This window comes from Maylandia zebra, linkage group LG18 (genome assembly GCF_041146795.1).
Source record: "Maylandia zebra isolate NMK-2024a linkage group LG18, Mzebra_GT3a, whole genome shotgun sequence".
Classification (NCBI taxonomy): Eukaryota; Metazoa; Chordata; class Actinopteri; order Cichliformes; family Cichlidae; genus Maylandia; species Maylandia zebra.
The window spans coordinates 20492612-20519548 of record NC_135184.1 but is presented as its reverse complement, the minus strand read 5'-3'; the positions used below and the strand labels follow the sequence as shown (position 1 = coordinate 20519548).

At 41.0% G+C, this 26937-nt stretch overlaps 2 long non-coding RNA genes across 2 annotated transcripts; both read right to left on the bottom strand.

Moving 5' to 3' along the window:
• Positions 1-374: 374 nt before the first annotated feature.
• On the bottom strand, positions 375-3366 carry LOC143413676 (uncharacterized). Its single transcript, XR_013094282.1, has 5 exons — positions 3260-3366; positions 1918-2055; positions 1729-1779; positions 1486-1562; positions 375-1377 (listed from the first exon to the last, which is right to left on the bottom strand). It is a non-coding gene; the product is annotated as an uncharacterized LOC143413676 (long non-coding RNA).
• A 9844-nt stretch (positions 3367-13210) lies between these two features.
• Positions 13211-26323, bottom strand: LOC101465230 (uncharacterized). Its single transcript, XR_001342226.3, has 8 exons — positions 26313-26323; positions 25408-25479; positions 24576-24655; positions 16203-16391; positions 14433-14570; positions 14187-14282; positions 13942-14018; positions 13211-13836 (listed from the first exon to the last, which is right to left on the bottom strand). It is a non-coding gene; the product is annotated as an uncharacterized LOC101465230 (long non-coding RNA).
• Between the last annotated feature and the right edge of the window lie 614 nt (positions 26324-26937).

The following is a 26937-nucleotide window of genomic DNA, read 5'->3' as shown; positions in this document are numbered from 1 at the left end:
TTGCAATGCTTAGCTGATACTTATCTTTGTTGCTTTAAGCCTACATAACTTGTTTAGGCAATATCTTTGTAATACTGTTACTTAGCTGGTACATAACTTTTCTGCTTTAGAAGGACATAACCTGGTTAGGTAGTATCTTTGTAAAACTGCTATGTAGCTGCTACATAAATTTGTTGCTTTTGAATTATATAAAATTGTTAAGTAATTTCTATTCAATACAATTACAAATAAATCATTTACACTGGTTACTTCCATACAAAATAGCAAAGTTTCTTAAAAGTTTCTTAAAAGTGAAAGTCACCATTTGGGAAACACTGCTTTGCATGCATAAAAAAGTAATGATTTATTTTCTTTTATTGAACACACATGAAGAATCTGCAAGAAATCAGGATAATTAAATGTGAGCTAATATCATCTACAAAAGGAAACAATAAATTCTTAGTTATTTAGCACAACACACACAGAAAAAGAAAACTAGCACAAATCAATTAAACCAATCTATTTAACACAGTGGAATATACATTATGAAATATGAAAACATATGAACAAAAAAAAAGATTTCTATTTGTTTATTTGCTACAATGAATGTGTTTATAATTATGCAAGATTACATTAATCATGGCAGAAATAGAGGCTAAGTCATTAATGTCATTGATTTTCAAATGAAGTTCAAATGAATGATATATTACATGTGGGTTTAATGTAATTATATTCTAACAGCACTAAAGCCAAGCCTCAGCAGCACAGGCATGTTTCAGAGTATCATATCTTAGTAAGTGTGGCTATTTCCTTGACCACAGCAGACTGGATTTGTACGGTGAATTATTTTTCTGCCAGATAATTGTGAGAATTTCTTCATTTTTTCTAGATTTTTCCCATAAAATTGGAAGTGAAGTGAAATCTGTTAAAAACCCTTATAATCTAAATATATGGTCAACATTCACATCTGTGTAAAACATTCCTCTATGTTTTTAATGTGAAAAAGAACCTGTCAACTCAGCGTTGGATCTTGACAATAGTTAGTAAAGAGTAAACCCTGTGACTTTTATTATGAAAAAAACAGAAAAGAGTGAATCAAACAAAGCACATGTGCTATAAATGTTTTCTTTGATTGAGTTTAAAATAAAAACTAAATAAGAGCTCAGAAGGATGTAGATGCTGCTACATGAATGCAAACATAGAGTGCTTTATTAATTCTGAAATAGTCAGTTAACTTTATTAGCTTTTAATAGCTTATTTATATTTAGCAGATGAGTGTTGGAGTCTGTCATCACGGTGTCGTTTTATCCAAAAATCACGCTTTCATTGCCCAAATCCTCACACGGGTTTGACCTTCACTGCGCAGCCCTTACAGCTCTCCTGGAAACGTCCCTGAAGCTATGAGAGAGATGAGACTGATTACTGACAAAAGTATCATTGATGCATGTTGTTGTTTTTCTTTTCACTGTAACGTTTACTGTACATTTTAATGCTGTTTGTACTTACAAAAGATGAAATTTCTAAAATTGCTTGTTCTTGGACTTCAGAACGACATTGAAAATTAACCTTTAGGCGAACAATCGCTATTTGGGCAGAAAGAAAGAAAGAATTGCATGTTTAGAATATAATTTAACGTGCAAACTAGAGTAGTTTAAACATTTGGTGATTAGACACTTTTTTCAGGAGTAACACAAACAATGTGAATGTGTAAATGTGAATTTTTGAAATAGCTCTTAAATGGTGACAAACATGTAGTTGGCTTAGTAGAGACGGAAGAAAGTGTTGGTGAAACGGTGGATGCTGAGACAAAGAAGCCGTTATGATATTTATTGCAGATGTAATGCTGTAGCTTTTTGAGCAGTCTCTGCTTGCAGCGGGAACATTTGTAGTCAAATGTAAATGTGTGTATTTCTAGTCTCTGTGTTTGTCTTCACTTACATTGTCCACAGGTTGAACTATAGTCAGGACAGCAGTCACCCGATTTCACACAACCCTCGTCACAGAAACACCCTCTTTGGCAGGAGCCGTTGTAACCAGCGCAACATAGAACTGGTGGGCCCGCACAACCAGTAGCACCTTGAACACACAGAGACAGATATGTAAAAGATGTACTGGTGGACTCATGTGAGCACATGCACATTATTATTTAGAGAGTATTTCTAACTACCTGGAAAAGGTTACCATTAATACTTCTACAAGGTAAAAACATTTATTTTGCATTTTGATTTGAATGAGCTTGAAAGTTAATATTTGGTATGACCACCTTTATTCTTTAGCACAGCATGAAATGTTATAGGCACTTTAAGTATTCTCAGGAAAATGAGTATAAAAGGAACCGCTGTCCAATGAGAAGACCTTTAGAAAGCCTGGGGAACTATTGTTCTGAACTACTTGAAATAAAATAAAATAAATAAAAAATAATGATTAAAAATCTATAAAACAACAACAAAAAAAAAGGAAAAAAATCTCATTAAAAAAAAGAAAAGCTCATTATTTTGTCACTGAGCACACTCTGAGTGCTGCTGTTTATTTTTAAGGTGACAGCTGTACAATTTGTAAACATGAAAGCTTAATGTCCCGCAGCCTGAAAAAGGAGATGTGGAAATCGCTTCAGTTTGTCTGCAGAGCAAAGTGAAATTAATTTGATTGATTTATTGATTTTTCTAGTAACTATAATGCCAGCAGTTTAAAAAAGAGAGCTAGCAGAAGATTAGAATAACATAGCAACATTTGATACATTTGCAAACATTAACAACACCATTACTGCTAATTCAAATAATGTGAACATATGTTAAGTTTCCTGCTAAATTTTCTTTGCTGCACCATCAGCGCGCTGCCTGCTGTAACCCTAATTTCCTTCGGGATTAATAAAGTATTTTGATTCTGATTCTGATATAAGCCCCTTAACACCCCACTTCAAAATTAATATGTCATCTAAACATTTGGACCTCCGCATATTTACCTGAAAAAACACATAAATGCTTGTAAGTACAACCTGTACAGACAGAGGCAAAACTAAGTGCTTAAGTCCTGTGAAAAACTCAGACTAAAAGAAGCTTTGCAACATAAATCATGAACACTATGCTCTTGTTGAGCGAACGCCACCTTCTTCTTTTTCTACATTAAATTTATGAAGTTCATTTCAGTATAGAGACTCACAGATAAACATCAAAATCGAAAGCATAATAAATACAATCCTGCATTTATAACCATCGTTCCCCCCTTTTTTGTACAGATAGTGCTTCTATATATTCTATATAAAGAATTATGTGTTACTCACTGCTGTAAGGACGCAGAAAACCTGTCAGGAGTAAGAAACACCAAACTAATGACCAAAACCAATCCATGACTCTGACTGTTTGGTTAACTGGAGATGAAGGTAATGACATTTCCAAGTGAATCACATTGACTTATGTAAAACAGTTGACTTCCTTGTTGATTCACCGATGCCTACTGTGTTGCATGTTCAGGTTGTAGGCATAGAAAACTATTTCCTTTTCCTGTCTAATTATAATTTGTGACAACCAATTTAATTATGAAGCCTTTTTGTAAACTGGCTTTGATTTATCTTGCGGAGGATTTAGTTAGTGTCAATAGAAAATAACCAGTGATTGAAATAATGAATAAACACAGTAATATCATAGTATTCTCAGAATAATCACACTTATTTCACAGTCTAATCCTGAAAAAGAAATCTCCAGTGTTAAATTAACACTACAGAGTGTCTATATGGGTCCACACCTCTGAGTGTTAAATACAACACTGTTGAGTGTTAAATTAACACCTTTGACAGTGTTATATGTTTAAAAGTAACCTAGTCAGTTTTGAAGATTAACAAAGACTAACACTGAGCAGTGCTGATTTTCTAACACTGGAAAATAACTCAAAATGTTAGAAATATTCCAGTGTTAGAAAATCAGCACTGCTCAGTGTTAGCCATTGTTAATCTTCAAAACTGACTAGGTTACTTTTAAACATATAACACTGTCAACAGTGTTGTATTTAACACTCAGAGGTGTGGACCCATATAGACACTCTGTAGTGTTAATTTAACACTGGAGATTTTGCTGTGAATGACTTAGATGTATTTCTTGGCTGGACCTCAATGATCAAATTTGAAGCTAGAGCTAGTGGGATTCTAGTTTTATCAACCAGAAGTTCATACTAATCACAGGTGGCTGGGCTTAACAGTGTTAAGGCCACAGAATAGGTGCGTACTATACAAACCGTTTACCCAATTCAAGTGTTGTCTATGTTTGTCGCACATGCTATTTCTTTTTGTCCTTGTCTTTTTGAAAGTCAGTCTCTGAGGGAACTCTGATATTTGAATTACCAATAGACCCTATCTATGGAAATAAACAATTTGATTATAAAATAGGATTTAACCACCTCCCTTATGCTTTCCTGTTGTACTGACATGCACTTCCACTGAAGATATTTTGATCTTATCCACAGGAAGATATTTTTGATTGGCAAACTAATAAACAGCTAAATTATCAATCTGTCAACTGTAATAAACCACTCATCAACTGAAGGCCCCATCATTGTTTGTCAATTCAAAATCTCAACAATTACACCACTCTGTATTAACAAGTACTTGGTCATAGTGGGAAGGAAAAAGTCACTGGAAGAATCAGAGCAGGATCAGGGATGGACAGCCACCTACTGTGACTGAATGGGTTTGAAAGGGGAAGACAAGAGAAAAGACTATAAGAAAAAGAGCCATTGTTTAATAATTGCTAAGGATTAATATAATAGTGATGAATAAACACACATGGAGTAAAACGATGGATTAAACACAGAGCATCATTGGAAGCCTCCCAGCAGCCTAAACCTCTTGCAGGATAAATTAGGGATGGTTCAGGGTCATCTGGTTCAGCCCTAACTATAGGCAAGCAAACAAGCACTTTATATAGCTTTCAGACACTTTCAGACAACTCCCAGCTGAAAACAAAGTGCTGTACACGTGACATGCCAAAAATGATACATTGAATAACAATTAAAAAAATTAGATTAATTAGAATTAATTTTAAAACAATAAAATCAGCACATTAGATTAAGTTAAAAGCTTTGTCAAAAAGCACAACCACCCACATCCTCCACAACCACCCACATCCTCCACAACCACCCACATCCTCCACAACCACCCACACATGCAGGGCCTTGGAGTGGGGGTATGTCACCAGGGTGCAGAGGAGGCTACCCCCCCCCCCCCCCCCCCCCCGTCCCCCGTCCCCTTCTGGCTGCCTCTGCCTCAATTTTATCCCACAACTTAGACATTCACATTATTCACACTCTCATTACACATACATATAGGATCTTGGGGGTGGGCACAATCACGGAGTCCAAATTACCATCAGGGTGTATACCTCACCCCTGGCGTCGTTGCCCACCTCTCAATTTTAAATACACTTAGTCATTGAGGGCTAGCAGGAGGGACTATGCGCTTACCTGCTGCTCCTTGGCAGTTGGCTCCATGCCCTCCTGGGTTTTAATTGCACCTTAGAACACATATGCATCAACACTACAATGAGCGGGTGGAGGGAGGTTTGGAGTCTTCTCCCACTCCCATTCTCTGCGGCCTGCTGGAGCGGGAGGGCTAGTGGGAGGAGTTGGCCGTCCGACTGCGGTCTGGGGTGTGGGGCCTCCCTGCTGCTGCGGAGTCGGGGTGGTCTGCCTCTCCCCACCGCAGGGAAAAGGGTAACACCACCTGGGTCTGGGTGCAATTCCCCCCTCCAGGGGCAAGGGTACCTAGACCCGGTTTGTAGAGTACGCTTGGGGAGTGTGATTGTGTCTGTCTCCACGTTGGTTGAGTGTGGAGTGAGTGCATATGAGAGCATGAGGGTGGGAATGGATGTTTGTGTCTGTGGGTGCCTGTATGTCTGTGTCTATATGTCAGGTTGGGTATCAGACGCCACCTCTCTGGGGACACCTCAGGCCCTCCAAGGTTTGGAGGCCTATCTCCACCCACCACCACTTCCCCTGCCAGTGGCGGACTCCCTCAGGTGTCGGTGTGTTGGTGGTTCTTTGTGTCTGGGGGTGGGCGTCCGGGTACACACCGGCTCACTCCTTGGCCGCTTGTCGGGGCCTGGGGCCTGGGGCTCGCTCGGGCCCCTTTGGAGGTGGGGTGCCCCCGGCCTCTCGGCCTGGGGCTCGGTCACTCAGGCACAGCTGGGGGCCGGCGGAGCTCACGGGCGTGTCACTGCAACTCCCCCTGACTTCTGCTCCGCGGCTGCTGGGCGAGCCCTCATCTGGGACTCTCCTCAGCTCTTACTGGAACAGTGGCGCAGCTGCCCCTCTGTTGGTCTTCCATGGTCTCTTGTGTTCTGGGGGCCTCTGGATGTCTGGAGTTTTGATCTCCTCCATACCCGCTTCACACCCTGGAGGACGGGGCTGTGGCCCCCCCACACTCCCTAGCAGATCATTACATGGAGAAACCTTTGGAATGCAAGCATGCTGATCCACACAGGTATGCACACATGGGTATTCACAGACGCGGACTAAAGCTTTCTTGGCTGCTGCCTCAAAGCACACTGTGCGCTGTCTATCTTGCGTGCTGCACAATATCGTTTATTATTTAGTAAATATTGATATCTATGACTAGCTAGTTTATTGTGATGGTGCTTTGTTTTCTCTATTATTATGTTGCTCTTTGTTGTTTGCTGTCTCCTCTGTTTGTTTTTTTTGTTTGTTTTTTTTTTCTCCATACAGGTGACCCAGGAGTTCTTTTTTTTTTTTCTCTCTCTCTCTTCCCCCCCCCTCTCACCGTCTCTTCTCCCCTTTGGTTTTCTTTCTTTCTCTCCCCCTCTTTCTCTCATTCATTCCCCCTGTCCTATTTATAAAAAAAAAAAAAAAAAAAAAAAAAAAAAGACAAAGGATGAACTGAAGCTCTGCCATCACGTAATGTCGCATACTGCTGTTTCTGATGTCATTTAAAAAAAAATAAATAAATAAAAAAAAAAAAAAAGGCATAAAAATTGAAAAAAAAAAAAAAAAAAGAAAAAAAAAAAGCTTTGTCAAAAAGGAAAATTTTAAGCCTAATCTTAAAAAAGTTTCCCTAGTGACAGGTGGTTGCCATGGGGTCACTCAACAGTCTGTAGGGCTGTGTGACTTCACAAATATTCTTCCCATGTGAATGTCATCAACCTCCAGGAACCACTGGCCGGGGAATATAAATTTTTCCCATCACGATTGATACCAGATGGTCATGAACCAGTCTCTAATAATTGTTCAACATGAAGTGAATGAATACAAATATAACATCTAAACCTAAGTACGTAAACAGATACATGTTAAAATGTCACCTGCCTATTAAATGGATAATAGACTAAAAAAAAGTACCAGTAAATTTTTAGATGTAGTTTGTCAAGAGAGGTGGATTGAAAAGGATTGCAGCCCCCCTGGTTTACCTCTCATTTACCTGAGAGAGGGTAAAACGACTTAGCATCCACCCTTTTTATGTTAAAGTGATACAGAGTGTTAAACCAGAGTTTATACATGTGATTTTACTATTAGTTAATCTTGCTCAATTGTATTATTAAAAATATATAAAATCAGAATATAATCAAAAATAGATTTAATCAAGAATTAATACCTGAATCTTGACCTTTTACTTTGATTTGGTGTGCGTACACGTGTGTGTGTGTTTGTGTGTGTGTGTGTACTTCTCTCTGCTGGGATTATTTGCATCAACGGGAAATGCAAACATGGCGCAGCCCGAACAATTGTCGGGGGCATTTAGAGTTTGGTCAGAATGACTAAGCAAACTTTGACTTTGATATGTATGATTTAATAAAAGAGGATATAATGAGTTTTTTGTGATTTACTGGGTTATGTAGAGAAAATGTGAGAAACAGTATTCCTATATAACTGAGCTGATGAAAATCAGTGTTTGACTGAATATGTCATAGTCCGCAGTGCTCGGTGGGTAAAATGCCATGTTTATGCATTGTGTTGATGTCCCTCGTTTCCCTTTTTCCCCACATTGTGTGTGTGTGTGCACATCAGTATCTTGGTGTCCTGACTGCACTTGAGGCAGGGTGGATATTACTAGGATTTCCAGGAGAGTTGCGGAAACAAATGGACGAAGTGAGCAGGTTGTATATAGACACCAAGGGAGCAGAAACACAGACCATGGACACTGGGAGAACACACTGCACCGGAATAGGGAAAGCACAGTCACCAGGAGCATGCATGGGGATTTATCTGCATATTGTTTTTGCTTCACAGTAAAAAAACGCACTGTGTTCTACGTAGAAAGTCCTGCATTTGGGTACAGCCTTCGCACACCTGACAGAATATTCATATGTGATAAAGTTATTGATAAATCATGTTAAAGTACGATATAGAAAAGAAGAAAATGCAGTGATTTTGAATTTTGTTTTAAATCATGTTGAAGTAAGGTCACATGCAGAGCGATGATATGTGGCTGGGCCTCTCGTGATTCGATGTCACTGCGGGTAAAGCCAGATGTTATCTCAGAAGATGTAATGCTGTGAAAGAGGTGGGACATTAGGACCAGGTATAAAAGTTTTGTGCAGAAGAAATGACTTGTTCTTCTTTTCATCTCCTGCCAGGCAAGCAGAACAGAAGACTAGCTTTGATATGTCCGTTCTCTCTTTACCATCTATTGTCTCAAAATAGCATTAGCTGTTAATCAGATGAGTATAATTCAAGTGATTTGATTATGTGATTTTTATAATTTGATTTTAATTTGCTTTGCTCCTGCTAAACATAATAAAATATGCTGAATGATCAAAAAGTGTAAATTGAGAACTTTTCCTTTTTAACCCCCTTATGAATCAGAAAAGATATAAACTTTTCATTGCTATTACAGCACAGCCTAAAGACTTAATCAGAATCAGAATCAGAATCAGAATACTTTATTGATCCCTGGGGGAAATTATTTTTTGTTACAGTGCTCCATTTTAAACCAACATTAAGACAAGACAGACAATACGCTAACTAAGAATAGTACAATATATACATATATATACATACATACATACATAAGTCACTTATAAATAAATATTTGGAAAAGAAACATGTGTAGTTGTAGCAGCAAACAGTGTGTTAAGTGGATGCGTTGTACAGGGAGATGGCCACAGGCAGGAATGATTTCCTGTGTCGTTCAGTGGTGCTTTTCGGTAATCTCAGTCTCTCACTGAACGAGCTCCTGTGACTGACCAACATGTCATGGAGTGGGTGGGAGGTGTTATCCAACATTGTCTTTATCTTGGACAGCATCCGCCTCTCCGACACCACCTTGAGGGAGTCCAGCTCCATCCCCACAACATTGCTGGCCTTACGGATCAGTTTATTAAGTCTGTTGGCATCTGCGACCCTCAGCCTGCTCCCCCAGCATGCAACAGCATAGAGGATCGCACTGGCCACCACAGACTCATAGAAAATCCTCAGCATTTTCTGGCAGATGTTGAAGGACCTCAGTCGCCTCAAAAAATAGAGACGACTCTGGCCCTTCCTGTAAAGTGCTGTGGTGTTTTTAGCCCAGTCCAGTTTATTGTCAATGTGTACTCCAAGGTATTTATAGTCCTCCACAATGTCAACACTGACCCCCTGGATTGAAACAGGGGTCAAGTGTTTCCTGGTCTTCCTGAAGTCCACGATCAGTTCCTTGGTCTTTGCCACGTTGAGCTGCAGATGATTCTGCTCACACCACGTGACAAAGGAGTCGACCACAGCCCGGTACTCTGTCTCATCATCCCTGCTGATGCATCCAACCACCGCAGAGTCATCAGAAAACTTCTGAAGATGGCAGGTCTCTGTGCAGTGGCTGAAGTCTGTGGTGTAGAGGGTGAAGAGGAAGGGGGAGAGGACAGTCCCCTGTGGTGCCCCTGTGTTGCTAATCACCTTGTCAGACACACACTGTGGGAGACGTACATATTGTGGTCTTCCTGTCAGGTAATCAACAATCCAGGACACCAGAGAAGCATCCACCTGCATCGCTGCTAACTTATCACCCAGGAGGGTCGGCCTGATGGTGTTGAAAGCACTGGAAAAGTCAAAAAACATGACCCTCACAGTGCTCGCCGGCTGGTCCAGATGGGTGTAGACACGATTGAGCAGGTAGATGATGGCGTCCTCTGTTCCGAGACGAGGCTGATAAGCGAACTGAAGGGGATCCAGATGTGGTCTTACTATGGGTCGCAGCTGGTCCAGGATGAGCCTTTCCAGGGTCTTCATGATGTGGGAGGTCAGTGCCACGGGCCTGTAATCCTGGGGGCCACTGGGACGAGGCGTCTTTGGTACAGGGACGAGGCATGATGTCTTCCACATCACCGGGACCCTCTGCAGACTCAGACTCAGCATAAACAGTTTATGAAAGACTCCACACAGCTGGGGGGCACAGGCCTTGAGGACAAGGGGACTCACTCCGTCTGGTCCAGCAGACTTGCCTGAGTGAAGTCTCCTCATTTGCATCTCAACCTGGTATTGAGTGAAGGTGATGGGTGGGGGAGGGGTGTCAGGAATCTCACAGGAGGCAACATGTGAAGAGACAGGTACCATATAAGTTACCAAGTGCAGAGGGACAGTTTGGCAAGCACACGTTCAGAGGCAGCAGGATCGACATCTGGAGGGCTGAGAAACAATTAGAGCTGGGTGAGTCTCCTTTCTGGCTCCAGCCAAGCTTTGCGTTGCCCACTGGGTAACACTCACAGAGACTATGATTTTTTAAATAGAAAACCAGTTCCAGTTCCTGTTTTGGGGCTCCCTATTTGAAGATCCATAACATAATAGTTAAGCTGACAATTCAAATCACAATGACAGTGGCAGAATTCTATATAGTTATTTTAAAATACACTTCCATGCATTGAGGTTTCACAGGACTGATAATTTGTGTACGCATTTGAGTTTTGCTGCCACACGAGGCCTGTAGAGTCTCCCGCCTTTGAGCCAGACACACCTGAGGATAATCACTCACCTCTTGCTGAGCTGTTGGAATAGTTAAAGTGTTTTTGTCGGCTGGTGGATGTGACTGTACTCACCGTGGCATCTCTTGTTTCCAGGTGGATTGCGGAAACGTGTGGAGGGAGCAGCGCACTGTTGTACATAGGCACCGAGGAGGACAAAACTTCACCACACATCAAGGAGTAAAATCACAGCACGGGGATTGGGAACCCACGCAATGTTTCATAGTTTCTTTTCATTGTAAATAAACACATTTCATTCAGAAAGACCTGCATTTGGCTCCTTCTTCAACCAACCCTGACACCGCTATTATTTTTTCATCAATTTTTCAACTCTACATTAGACCTGTAAAAACCTTTTTCCGAAGTCATTAAGGTTTTTAGAAAAAAAGAAAACAACATTAAACATGGGCGGTTAAAGGTTTTTTAATTTATTCATCACAGAGTTAAAGTGACTGACTGACGATTCATGGTCTGAAAAATGAGAAAAAAAGTTTTGATTTATGTAGTGTATTCTGCATAGGTTACTTTGTGTAATGAAAAATGTCCTTACTGTTTTTCAAAAATGCATTAAGAGTGGTAAAAATGACTTTTATGCTATGAGAATTGAGACAAGTCGACTGAGAAAAACTATAAAGTCACTTCTATTGTAGCTTTGAAAATTGGATAAACAACACTGGATGTATTTGGCTCACTTAACTCTTTAAAAGAGAGTTTAAGAAAATATACTCTGAAGAAAGAAATGTGCCAATACAAAAACCACACAAAAGTATAACTACAATAGAGTATTGCGCTAACATCTGTGCCGCTAACTTCATAGACCTGGGAACATGCTTCCATCTGCTGGCAAAGATTAGTTACTGGCAATATTTTCTCCTGCTATAAGCATAACCCAGTAACCAGATTGTGCAGAAGGGTGGCATTAATAATATGAAAAGCAATGGATGTGGATTTTTACAATTGCATTCATAAATGCAATGCCAAGAATGGATCTGATTGGTCCTACATCCCTCCTGTATCAATATGACAAAAGCAAAACATGCCACAGACATGCCAGTGAATATTTTGGTCTAACTCCCAAAAACTTGCATACGTCATTGAGCTGACGGTACCATGGGAGGAAGCAATTGAGGAAGCGTTTAAGCATAAAAAGCTACGGTATGCCAACTTCGGAGCTGAGGCAGAGGACAGAGGCTGGAAGATCAAGGTGCGCTCGGTGGAGGTGGGATGCAGGGGCATTGTTGCCAGTACAACAGCAAAACTGCTTAGAGAGATTGGGATCAGAGGACAGGTGCAACAGCAGGCTATAAGAGAATTAGCTAACACTGCTGAGAGGACCAGTCACTAGCTATGGCTAAAAAGGGCTGACATCACTTGGACAGCTAAGGCAGTCAGCTAACTGTGAGAGAAAAGAAAATATTCCGCTCTTCTCCCCTCTGCTCTTCTTCCCTTTTCTGGGAGGCAGTGGGGAGGTAGAGCGTACAGCCCGATCCGGCGGGGGGGTGTGGGAAGCCAGATCGGGCGCCCCCTTCCGGCTCTCCTCTCTCCTATCTCCTATCTTACTGTAGAAACGGTAGAAAACTAAACAGAAGAAGGAAGAAGAGAAATAACAATTTGACAGCCCTGCGACAGACTGGCGACCTGTCCAGGGTGTACCCCGCCTTTCGCCCTATGACAGCTGGGATAGGCTCCAGCGCCCCCCGCGACCCTGAAAAGGATAAGCGGAAGCGAATGGATGGATGAACAAATAAAGACTTTTTTTTTTATAATCAACGTGCTGTTTAAAAAAAGATTACATTAATCATGACAGACGTAGAAGAGATTAAGTCATGAATGTTGTTTTCCTTGGTTGCCCTTATTAGCAGGTGAGGCCTCACTCCCGAGGCGTAACATGCCGACGTTTTGTCACGTCCCGCGGCGTTCCTGAGGAACGCAGAAGGTCTCCTTTCGCGGTACGCGCCGGGTTATGGCGGAAATCCAGTGGAATGACGCTCCCGGAGTAATAGATGTTCCAGCCCTGTATTCCAGCCCTAACCATAACCTTATTCCTGACCTTAACCAGGACTTTAATGATGTTAAATAGCGTGTTTCCAAGCGATTTGAAGAAAAAGAGCGAACATGTGTCGATTGAGTCCAGGCGGTTCTCATATTTCCTCATTTTTCTGAGGTCGTCATTTAGGAACGTGTTGGGTAGCTGAAAACGTAATATGTTGACGATTTGTCACCTAGCATAAAATGTTACGCTTTGGGAGTGAGAACGTGTTGAGGCGAGGAATTAAAAAATGAAGAAATTACACCAGATCTATAACATGTTAGTTACTTTAATGTAATTACAGCACATATCATCTGGAAAATTCTAACTGCACTGCTAATATTACATTTTAAATTATGCGTTATAATTTTATTGCAGCCGCTCAACTTCCACAACTTAATATAACACAGAAAAAAATACAGTAGGCTAATGCAAACATGTTTGGCAGTGTGTCTCCTTCCTTGACCAGAGCAGACTGGATTTGTATGGTGAGTTATTCTTCTGTCAAATGATTGTCAGAATTTTTCTCTTTTTAAAAAAAATAAAATTATTCCATTATTAAACTTTATTTTTAAAAAAAATCTTGTACCTCCACCTAAAAAAACTTTTTATCTCTATATATGGTAAAGATTCATAACTGTGTAATACATCCTTAAATTAAGATTATAAGAATTTAGAAACATGCATATACTACTAGTTGAGAAAAAGTGTCTGTCACTTTATTCATTCTGAAACAGTCAGTTAACTTTACTGGTTTAATTAGATTTTATTGTGAGTGTTGGAGTCTGTCATCACCGTGTTGCTTCATTCTAATTCATGCTTTCATTGTCCAAAGCCTCACACGGGCTTTACCGTCACGGCACAGCCAGTACATCTCTGCTGCACGAGTCTCTGAAGCTATGAGAGAGATGACACTGATTACTGACAAAAGTATGAATAATGCATGTTGTGCTTTTTTTCACTGTAACATTTAGTGTACATTTTAAGAATGTTTGTACTTACAAGTGATGAAATTTCTGATATCGCTCGTTCTTTGGTTTCAAAATTAGATAGTAAGGACACTTTTAGGTGAGCAATCGCTATTTGGGCAGAAAGAAAGAAATACACATTTAGAATGTAATTAAACCTGCAAACTAAAGTAGTTGAAACATTTAGTGTTTTGCCACTTTTTTCAGAAGTGACACATACAATGAAGGAATCTTTGTCTAAATGTGAATTTTTGATATAGCTCTCAAATGGTGACAAACCTATAGCTGAATTACTAGAGGTGGGAGAAAATGTTGAAGAAAGACTGGATCCTGAGGTTGTGGTCACATTAAGTGGTGCAAGTGTTGTACTGTTTGCTGTTGTGAAAGAAATCATAGACAAAGAAGCTGTTATGATATTTATTGAAGCTGTAGCTTTTTGGTAGTGCAGTGGAAACATCTGTAATCAAAATGTAAATGTTTAAAACTGTGTATATATTTCTAGTCTCTGTGTTTTTCTTCACTTACATTGTTTACAGGTTGGATTATAGTCAGGACAGCAGTCACCCGCTGTCACACAGTACTCGTCACAGTAACACCCTCTGTTGCAGGAGCCGTTGAGCCCTGGGCAACATAGAGCTGGTGGACCCGAACAACCTGTAGCAACTGCAACACATAAAGACCGATATAAAATATGCACTGTCTGGCAGTATGCGCGAGGTGGACTCATGTGAGCTCATGCACGGTATTATTTAGAAAGCATTTCTAACTAGCTAGAAAATGTTACTGTTAACATATTTTTAACAATCAGATCTATGAGGCAAAAGAAGTTTGTATGAGCTTTGTAAGTTAATATTCATTCTTTCACCTTTATTCTTTGGTACAGCATGAAGTGTTGAAGGCAAGCTTTCTTTTAATTTCTTTAAGGATCCCTCAGGAAAATGAGTGAAAGCCACTGTCTAATGAAACATTTCTAAAGATTGGGAACCTTTGCTCCAGATTACTTTAAAAACTGACAACAAACAAGCTTTGGCTCATTATGACAGAAAATGTGAAGCTTTTAAAGATTTTCAAAGATAGTAATCCAGTGGGGAGGGCCAAATTGGTGGAGAGAAGAGCCAGAACAGGAGACATGTGGACAAGCAGGGAAAACATATGAGGGGCAGCTAACTTGAATAAATATGACTTTTTCAGGAAAACAGTAGAAGATGTTAGGAGTTGGGTTCTGGTTATGTGGTGTTTTTGTCTGTATGTGTTTTTGGTGCCTCCCTTTTTGTATAGGTAGGCGGGGCAGTGAGTCACTGAACCTGGCACACCTGTTACTCATCAGCTGCATTCTTCAGAAGTGTTCTTTAGGAGCTACCTCATTCATTCATTTCATTTCATTTATTTGTTCATTTTCAGGCACAACAAATACCTATATTGAACATAAAATGCACAAAACAAAAAACAAAAATTGCCTGAAAAAGGAGTGGGACGAAGAAAACTTATTAAATCCCACCCCTATACTCACTCATCAACAAAAAAAACCAAACTTCCCGCAGCTACGCCCATCATTGCATACAGACCCATCAACAGCCCCGGGCACATACAAGCATCTAAACAGCAGCTCGCAAACAACAATTAGAGCCTTCATAACTGAATACAGAATATATAAATTATAAATTGCATTACCACAGGTAACAGGCAGTAATAACTACAAGTAACAAACACATATACGTATACCTGACAGAAGACTAGTGTCGGAGTATTGACGTTTTGGGAGAGTCTGTAATTCTACCCCTGCCTGCTGGAGCCGTTGGATTATTTCTGGTGACTGTAAGGAGTTTTGTTTCCTCCCCAGGGTTTTCCCTCGTCTGGTTTGTTTCCATCTGGTGGTTTTGGCAATAAACAGTACCAAGTAGGCTCTTCAACTCTCTGTAAAGTCTACTTTAAGCTTTTGTCGGTTATTAGGCAAGACCCTCCTAATTCTCACGTCCCTCTCCTTTTTTAGATCGAGTGCACTACCTGTTGTGTTTCCGTCACCTGCACGTCCTGGCTCCGCGTCCCCATTCATACGCTATTGTACATACTTTGTCCTTGTAAAACCTCCCCATCACTGTAAATAAACTGTCTTCACCGCAACTCTGCCTCCGTGCGTTCTGCTCCCTGGGTCCAATTTACAACAATATTAATTTAATGATTTATATTTGGACTATGACTGGAAATGTAGTAATACGGGGGTGACAGGAACACAATTTAAAAAGCAAATGTATATGAAGAAGAAGGTTTGGCACAACAACAAGAAACAATCTGTACCTGTAGGTGCTGAAGTGTTTAGACTTGTTGATGTAGTTGCAGCAGTGCCGTTTGTGATTGTGAGGGAAGCAGTTGAAGTGAATGGAGTTATAGTAGTAGAGTTTCTGTCCGGCGGGCTAGATGTTGTATTGTCGCTCGTTGTGTTGACTGCAGTGACTAAAATTGTGCTGTTGTCTGCTCTCGTGAAGACTGGTAAGTGAAGATAGGGAAACAGCAAAAATATTATGAAACATTAACTGTCTTTTGACATGGCTACAACAGCATACTTTACAGAACACTGAAAATACACATTTTTTCTTAAGTGATTATACATGTTGTGGAAAAAATGGCTCATTTAGGAAATGTTGCTGTGGTAATAATGCAAATAAGACACAACATTAAAACCACTGACAGGTGACAAGAATAATTTCTGGCATTTATATTCAGGCCTGATGTACCACACACCCAAACACCAATGCAGAGCACATAAAACCCTTATTGCCAGCTCTATATGTGATAGCAGTGGCTTCCCCCTGCAAGAAAACGTACATGACACACTGGAGAAAATACTAAGGAGTCCCCCCAGAGCCCTGTAATGGTGTCATTTTAAAATTATACCAGTTACAGCTGCAGTCACAACTTAATGTTTATTGTTATGTACAACTCAAAAAATGATATATTTGAGTGTAGCATCAAGTTAATTAAACTTCTGGATATTGATCTGGTCAGCAGAAAGGATCTTTAATCAGTCTCAGCTGGCACATTAATACATGGCACTGCATTCAAGTATGAGCATTACCAGTACCATACAAAACACTGTAGGACACTCCAATAACTGTGTTGATATCACAGGTAAATGATTTCAATACATGTGATCGGTGTGTTCATATGCATATGAACCTGCCAGACTGGTTTGATAGTGTATGTTAATGATAAGACCCAATACAATGCTTTTACAGTCATCAAAAAATGGCAGTGGATCTTCTACCTCTCATTCTAAGAAATATACCATTTACTGAAGGAACTGTTCAGCACAACCTTTGAAAGTGTTTTACTCTCTCAAATAATCGTGTTGCTGCACTGTGGCAGACTCCTATTTCAAACAGTATAATAAAAAAAATTCTCCAGATTAATCCAGATTAATGTCAGGTTATATTTCATCTGTTACACTTGCTTGCTATAACATTGTTTCAAAATCCGGTTTGCAAACATTTCCATCCAAGACAAACCAAAGCAAAAGACAAATCAAAACAAACAAACACAAAATCATTTTTTTTCACTCAAAAAAGTGAATACTATTGTTCTGTCCTCACTAGATGTGGGCGTGATTTAGCTTATCCAGTTTGACAGACAGTGAACAGAATGAGAAGAAGAGAATGCTTTGAACTGAGATTCTTCTTTACTTCGATCTGCATCTCCAGTTTACAGGCCATGTTACTGAGGCTTCTTATACATGGTATCCTTTATCCATTTTCATTACTCTCCTTTCTCTTTTCTTTTTGTAAAACTAAATAAACACAAAACAGATAATTACCTTCTCATTCACTGAACATACATAATGTACTAATTGAAACTTAGTTTTCATGACAACCAGCAAAAAACATAAATCTTAAGGTTGCCTAAATTAAACATAAACATCACCTTCCGTTAACTAGCATTATTGATCATAGCAAGTTAGCAAACACATGCTAATATACAGTCGCTAGCACACAAGTAGCTTTACAAATGAGTAATGACCACACAGCTGAAATAGTAACTCAGTATATGCACATTACACATGCATCACAAATCAGATAGTTAAGGTTATAGTATGTAATGAAAACTTACAGGCATGCGTGGGCAAAAGTTTCACCTCCACTGAGCACTTGTAGCAAACTAGCTGGGCATAACAACTTCCCAAGTACCAACTGTGGCCACAAGAGGGTGCCAAATCATACAAACAAAAGCATATTCCCACATTAAAGTTATACCAACACACTCCCCGCCTGGTATAAAGTATTTTATACCACTCCGTCTTTTACTTTACTTTTTAGTTTCCTGTATACCTCAGTCTTTCTTTATAGTTTCCTTGGGGAACAGAAGGATGAGCTGAGAAACTGGACGTAGGTAAATCCGTGGAGCACCTTGTTTCACAACCCTAACCTCCACCTTTCTGATTTTATTATCTTGACTAGGAATGTTCTTAACAATGAGACCAATAGGCCATTCATTTCGCTTGGTTTGGTCATCCTTCAGTAAGACAATGTCTCCGATTTGCATGTCCCTTTTGTCATTGATCCACTTCTTTCTGGACTGCAGTGTTGTCAAATATTCTTGTCGCCATCGTTTCCAAAAGATGTCGGCTAAACATTGGACATGTCGCCACTGTTTCCTGTATAGGTCTTTCAAGTCAAACACCCCTTTGGGAGCAGACACAACGTTTGCTTTCTGAGTAAGAAGCATTGCTGGTGTCAAGACTGTCGGTGACTCTGGATCTGTACTCACCGGAACCAATGGCCGAGCATTCATAATTGCCATCACTTCTGCCATCAAGGTGACAAGGACTTCATGAGAAAGACGGGTAGGCCCAGACTGCAGCAGCATGGCATCTAAGATCCGACGAGCAACACCAATCATTCTTTCCCATGAGCCTCCCATATGGGATGAGTGTGGTGCATTAAAGGTCCATGAGCAGCCTTCATTACTAAGGTAATTTCGGACCTCTGAGTCATCTGTAAAGATCCTTAACTCTCTACAGGCACCGACGAAGTTGGTTCCACGGTCAGACCTGAGAACCTTGGAAGGTCCTCGTATGGCAAAAAACCTTCTTAAGGCGTTAATAAAGCTTGAGGTGGACATGGATTCAATCACCTCTATATGCACTGCTCGTGTTCCTAGGCACGTAAACAACACTGCCCATCGCTTGTTTTCTGCTGTGCCTCCTCTTGTTCGTCGTGACACTACACTCCATGGTCCAAAGACATCTAGACCAACTCTGGTGAACGGGGGTTCTATGCAAAGCCTATCCTCAGGCAAGTCAGACATCTTTTGCTCTTGAGGCTTTCCTCTGAGTTTGCGGCATATGACACATCCATAGATCAAGCTAGAAACCAGCTTTCTTACGCCAATTATCCACAAACCGGCTGAGCGAAGTGCCCCCTCAGTTAAGTGGCGACCTTGGTGGGCAACTTCCTGGTGATGATGTCTCACTAACAAAGTTGTCACATGGTGTCTCTTTGGGAGTATGACTGGGTGTTTTTCATCATATGGAAGGTCAGCTGAAGAGAGCCGTCCACCTACTCTAAGCACTCCATCCTGATCGATAAAGGGGTTCAACCTCCACAGAGGACTTGCTTCGGAAATTTGTTTCCCTCTCTCCAATTGTCTCACTTCTTCCGTGAATACAAACTGTTGAACACTCCAGATCACTCTAAATTTTGCCTGTGTTTGTGGATTTTGAGGGACTTGTTTTGAAAGCCTGGACCTGCATCTTGCCACGCTGATGAGCTTCGCCATTCCATTTATCAGAGTTTTCCATGAGGAGAACCGTTCAAATCTCTGTGGACTGAGAGGTCTATCAGTAGCCTTAGTTGTCAGGGTGCTGACTTCTGGGCGAATCTCTGCATCGTGCTGTGGTTCAACAAGGTCAAACTTACTTAATGTCACTGATGGGGATACCTGTTGTTGGGCCTGCTTTAGGAACTGAGGACCAATGAACCAGCTTGTTTTGTGCAGGAGACTTGCTGCAATCGGCCTTGTTGCGATGTCAGCTGGGTTGTTTTCTGTTGCAACATAATTCCACTGTGTGCATGTAGTGGACTTCCTAATTCTGGAGACTCTGTTGGACACATAGATGTAAAATCTTCGCGAAGCATTATAGATGTAGCCTAGCACAATCTTGCTGTCTGTGTAATACCTTACGGCATGCAGCTCAAGGTCCATCTCCTGACAAATGAGCTCTGCCACCTCTACAGCAAGAACTGCAGCACACAGCTCCAATCGGGGGATGGTATGTGCAGGCTTGGGTGCTAGCTTGGATTTACCCATGACAAACCCGATGAAGCACTGTCCTTGTTTATCAATAGCTCGTATGTAGGCAACTGCTGCAATAGCCATTGACGAGGCATCTGAGAAGACACAAAGCTCTTGGTGCTGCATGGAGGACAGAGAAGACGGAATATAAGGCCTGGGTATGTGCAGAAGCTCTACCTCTGACAGGGAGTCTTTCCATGCATTCCATTGTCTTTCTTTGGCAGGTGGAAGAGGATCATCCCATTCACATGGTTCTGTGGTAAGTTCTCTGATGAGGGCTTTGCCTTGGACAGTGATGGGAGCAATAAAACCTAACGGGTCATACAAGCTGTTGACTGTAGAGAGTATGCCTCGCTTAGTGAAGGGTCTTTCTTCCTTGGAAACTTGGAAGGTGAAAGAATCTGATTCAAGACTCCAGCTCAGTCCAAGGCTACGCTGAACAGGAAGAGGATCTGTCCCTAGGTCTAGGTTTTTCAGGTCCTTGGCCAGATCATCAGCTGGAAATGCATCCATTACCTTGCTACTGTTTGAGGCAATTTTGTGTAGCCGTAAATTGGACTCAGCTAACATCTTCTGTGTTCTTTGAAGAAGACTGATGGCTTCTGTTTCTGTAGGGAGTGAAGTCAGACCATCGTCGACATAAAAGTTTCTGGTAACAAACTCCCTTGCATCTTTGCCGTGCTCTGCCTCGCCTGCTTGAGCTGCTTTTCTCAGCCCATAGATCGCCACAGCTGGTGAGGGGCTATTGCCAAACACATGCACTGTCATGCGGAACTCTGTCACCTCTTTCGTGAGGTCATTTTCTCGGTACCAGAGAAAACGTAGGTAGTTCCGGTGATCTTCCCTTACAGTAAAGCAGTAGAACATCTGTTCCACATCCGCAGTTATTGCTATAAGCTCTTTTCGAAACCGCAGTAGCACTCCAACCAAAGTGTTGTTCAAGTCTGGACCACTTAAAAGGACATCATTCAATGACACCCCCTCGTGTTTGGCGCTCGAGTCAAAAACTACCCGTATTTGTCCAGGCTTTTGTGGATGGTATACTCCAAACAATGGAAGATACCAGCACTCTTCCTCAGGCTTCAAAGCAGGTGCTAACTCTGCTTGCTGACTGTCAAACATCTTCTGCATGAACTTAACAAAGTGATCTCTCATGTCTGCCTTCCTGTTGAGACTCCGCTTGAGAGTATGCAGTCGTTTGAGAGCTTGCTGGCAGTTGTTTGGCAGTCGCTGCCTATGTGTTACAAAGGGCAGAGGCGCGACCCAACTATTAGAGTTGTCTTGGTACATCTCACTTTGCATGATCTTGAGGAAACGTTCATCTTCCAGTGAAGGTCCGGGTCTCTCATCGTCTTCGCTCTTGATGAACACTGTATCACCGAGGTTGTCTGTTTTGACCCCGTGATAAGTATCCATGTGGCTTTGAGTAGTGCATCTCTGCTGGACTGTTAACAGCTTTTCCTTTGCATTCATACTGTTGAAGCACGGGCTGAGATATGATGGTCTCCCATTGAGCAGCACGTTAGTTTTATAGGTTCTCACAGCAGAGCTCGGCTTATGCGTGCGCCCCAAACAGACATCTCCTATGACTACCCAGCCAAGGTCGAGCCGTTGAGCAAATGGAGCATCTGCTGGTCCATTGTGTTGTTCTCTCACTTTATGCAAATTCAACACATCCCTTCCTAGGAGCAGAAGGATTTGTGCGTCTGAATTGATGGGAGGGATTTTGTGTGCAATGTCTTTCAAGTGAGGAAAATGTTGTGCAACTTCAGGAGAGGGTATCTCAGACCGGTCCTCTGGAATCATATCACATTCCAGCAATGGAGGTAGAGGTACCTTGGTGTTGCCATCAATCGACTCTATGATGAAGTGTTTGGCTCGCTTTCCACTCATTTCCATTATGCCTGAGCACGTCTTGAGTGTGTATGTCTCTGTGTTCCCGTCCACCTCGAAGATGTCAAAAAACATGGATCATGCGAGAGAGCGATTGCTCTGATCATCTAAGACTGCATATAGTTTGATTGCTTTCTCTCTCTTGCCAGAAGGATAAACCAGAGCTAGACAGATTTTGGCACAAGACTTGGGGCTATGCCAATCTCCACAGACTTCAGTGCACATGGCTTTAGCTGAGGTTGACACTGGCCTGGCTTGAGGCTCCCCGCCATGCTTTCCTGTCTCTAGTGGCAGTCTGAAGTCGTGAGGGGGTGGGCCTGGATGCAAAGCCGAGATGTGCTTGTCGCTTTCACATTCCTTACAAGTAATTTTGGCTGTGCAGTTCTTTGCTAGATGCTTGGTGGATCCACAACATCTGAAGCATATGTTCTTCTCCTTTAGGTAAGCTTTTCTTTCTTCAAGAGACTTACTGCGAAAACTGCGACATTTCCTAAGAGGGTGTGGTTTCCTATGGAGAGGACACTGCTTGTCTGGGTCATCCCACTTATCCAATTCACTTACCCCCAGTTCACATGACACATCTGTCTTTCTTACTGATATCTGTGTTCTGTTGTACCTTATAGGTCGTTCAGCTTTCCCTACTCCTGTTGAGAGAAAAAAGAAGCTGGGATCATTCCTGATTCTCGCTTGTTCTCGTACAAACTGGGAAAAGACAGAGAAAGGTGGGAAGGCAACGTTGTGGTTTGTTTTGAACTTGGATGCACATGAAATCCACTTCTCTTGCAATGTGTGTGGTAGTTTCTCTACAATAGGATTGACACCACGTGCTGTGTCGAGGAAAGCGAGCCCAGGTGAGTGCCCTTCTGCTTTGGCGAGTTCCAGTTCAAGTAAGAGGTCACCAAGTTCCCTCAGCCTGCTGTTGTCTTTGGCAGATATTTTTGCAAAGTCTTCCATTTTCTTAAAGAGGGCATGTTCAATCACCTCTGGAGCTCCATATGACTCCTCCAAGCGCTGCCAAACCATTTCAAGGCTTGCAGCAACATTATAAATTTGCGCAGCGCTGACTCTCCTTGCTTGCTCAGACGACTGTGGTCCTAACCATTTTATAAGGAGGTCAAGTTCCTCTCTAGGTGACAAAGACAAGTCCTTGATTACATTTAAGAAGGAGGATTTCCATGTCCGGTAGTTTTGGGGTTCGTCGTCAAATTTCTGTATAGTAGTTGACACAAGCTCTCGTCTCATTAAATATTTTGCCACATCTGTTATAGCAGATGAGTTATTGTGGGTAGGTGGTATTGGCGTGAGTGGTTCAAACTGATGTGCTGGACTTGTGTATGTCCCATGATCGTGGTGATCGCTGGGTGGATGTTGCGGTCTAAGCTCCTGATGTGTGAGGTCCTCCTCTTTCCACAAAGGTGCTTTGGGTAGAGCCACAGATGAGCTTGGATATCCTTTTTTAAGGTATGGTGATGACTGTGTGTCATCTTCAGCAGGAGTATTTTCTTGAATATTTTGCACATATGACTGTCTGTCAATGTAATCTTGAACTCTTTGCTTACAGTCTGCAGGGATGATTGGGAGTTGCCCGCTTTTCTGGGAATTTTGTTCCTCCAGCTGAACCGCTGCCTCTAAGACCTGTGCTTCAGCTGATGCAGCAGCAGCCATTTTCTTCACCTGGAGAATATGCAGCTGTGCTTGGATTTGGGCTTGTTGTTTCATAGCTTCCGCTTCTTGTTCCGCATAAGCCAACTGCGCTTGTGCAGCCTCTGCTTTGGCACGTGCCCTGAGCGCTGCAACGCTTGCTGTTGACCTGTTGGAAAGTTTTGAGCTGGAACAGTATGATCTTGTCTCCAGAGATCCAAGTGTCTCTACCTGCTGGGCTTGGTTAGCTGATGGCTCAGACATTGTGAATACAGTAGCCGCCTTGAATGGTGAAATCTGCTGAATTGTATGCCTTTTTACTGTTCTGTCCTCACTAGATGTGGGCGTGATTTAGCTTATCCAGTTTGACAGACAGTGAACAGAATGAGAAGAAGAGAATGCTTTGAACTGAGATTCTTCTTTACTTCGATCTGCATCTCCAGTTTACAGGCCATGTTACTGAGGCTTCTTATACATGGTATCCTTTATCCATTTTCATTACTCTCCTTTCTCTTTTCTTTTTGTAAAACTAAATAAACACAAAACAGATAATTACCTTCTCATTCACTGAACATACATAATGTACTAATTGAAACTTAGTTTTCATGACAACCAGCAAAAAACATAAATCTTAAGGTTGCCTAAATTAAACATAAACATCACCTTCCGTTAACTAGCATTATTGATCATAGCAAGTTAGCAAACACATGCTAATATACAGTCGCTAGCACACAAGTAGCTTTACAAATGAGTAATGACCACACAGCTGAAATAGTAACTCAGTATATGCACATTACACATGCATCACAAATCAGATAGTTAAGGTTATAGTATGTAATGAAAACTTACAGGCATGCGTGGGCAAAAGTTTCACCTCCACTGAGCACTTGTAGCAAACTAGCTGGGCATAACAACTTCCCAAGTACCAACTGTGGCCACAAGAGGGTGCCAAATCATACAAACAAAAGCATATTCCCACATTAAAGTTATACCAACACAACTATGATAGAGATAAAGTACACTGTAATATCAAATTAGTTCCCAGAATGTAAAAAGAAATGATTAAAAGTGAAACTTAATTAAGATAAGGGCAACTTATTCTTTCTGAGCAACCATGTTTAAAATCACAGCTCAGTTTCCTGCTAAATTTGCTTTGTTGTTTCATGTAAGCTCCTTAACAGACCACTTTGAAAGTAATATGTCATCTCAGCTCTTGTGCCTCTGCTTATTCACCCGAGAAAGAGATAAATGCTAAAAAATACAACCTGTAAAAATGAAGGCAAAAATAAATAAGACTTTAAATCCTGGGACAAAGTCAATCATTCGACTGACAGAAGCTTCACAACAGGAAGACCGATTGCTTGTTTAACGACCGGCACCCTCTTCTTTGTCTACAATAAATTTATAGATTTCATTTAAATACAGATAAACATCGAACTAAATACATAAGAAAAACATAATACATTTATAAACAGTGTTCACTTTTTTGGTACATAACTTAGTCTGATTTATGCTTTTCTGTAAAGAATAAGATGTGACTCAGCTACTTATGTGCATTTATATTTATGGGTATATGTTTTTTGGCTTTTGAAACCGGGCTGTCGCAATAAAAAAGAAAGAAAGTGCTTTTAAAATGAAAAACAAAAACAAAACAAAAACAAAACAATCACATGTTACTCACCCCTGTAAGGAGGCAGAAAACCTGTCAGGAGTGTGAAACACCAAACTAATGCAAACCAATCCATGACTCTTACTGTTTGGTCAATTGGAGGGTAATGTCATTTCTAAGTGAATCACATTGAGTTATATAACACATTTGACTTCCTTGTTGATTAACTGCCTGTTGTGTAACACAGTTAAGACTATAGGCATGTTAGAAAACTGTTTCTTCTTCTTGCTCCTATTTGTAAATTGGGTGTGATTTATCATGCAGAGGAAAATATTTTAACAGAGGATTTTGCTAGCGTCAAAGGAAAATTACCAGTGATTAAAATAATGAACACAAACAGTAATTCCATAATTTTCTAATAATATTCAAACTTATTTCTCGCACTAGCCTAATCCTGAAAAACAAAAACAACTTCTTGACTGGACCTCAGCGATCAAATTTGAAGCTAGAGGTTATAGGGTTTCAGTTTTATCAACCAGAATTTCATAAGTACTACGATGAGGCTGTACTTTACTGTGTGGATGTTCTGGAATGTAGACATAGGTGTACTATTACTGCAGCTGGAGGCATTTTCAAAATGTGGAGCAGCCAGTAATGTGGGGCATTCTTGAAAATTATTGGTTGTCTGCTTTTTCTGTTGCCCTGACACACTATAAAAACAATTACTTAATAATTGGAATAAACTTTTTTGACCAAGAAACAGATTGTAAACTCTTTTGTTAAAAGCAAATTCATTTCTCAGAGCATGAAATGGTGATTGACCAAGTAAAAAAAAAGGAAACAACACAAGTAACAATGGTAAACTCGCAAGCATAAAGTTGTCCGAGCGCCTGCTGCCAAGCCAAACAAACCAAACCTCTGGCTCATGCTCAGCGGTACCACTCTCTTCGATGCCGCTGCAGGGAAGTCGGACTCACCTGAGCGGCATCCACGATCACGTCTCGCCGGCTTAAAAATCTGCAATGGGTCCTGGGTTATTGTTGTTGTTGGAGTGTTCAGCTGCAGCCGTGTGTGTAGCAATAAAAAGTGCTGGACGAGTCTGCTGTGGTATGTTTACAGAGGCCAACTGGGAAATTAATATTTTCAACACACAATTTATTTTGTCATAATAATTCATCATCATCATAGCCAATATAACCAGAACACTTTATATTATGCAGACTGTCTATGACTGTTGTAGGTGGTGAGCACTGTCAGTAAGCTAAAACAGATTTAAACCCATTGGAGAAACTTCTTAGGAGTTCCCCCAGGGCCCTGGAGGTGTAAGAGTCACATCAGCAGGGGTTCAGAACGCGTGATCATCACATGGTTCATGCAGACTTCAGATAGTTCCTGGAAGTGCTTAGTTCGAACATGTGAATGTGGGGAGACAGAACTCTTTTTCCAGTAATTAGTAACTGAAAATAGTTTTAAAACCAGAATTAAGTGCATGCTGTCAAATCTTTGTATTTGTGTTCATAAGTTACATATTCATGGTTTAGTATAAACACCAAGCCTTACCTGTATTCTTGGAAAACTTCCCTTTTGCATGCTACAGCTTTT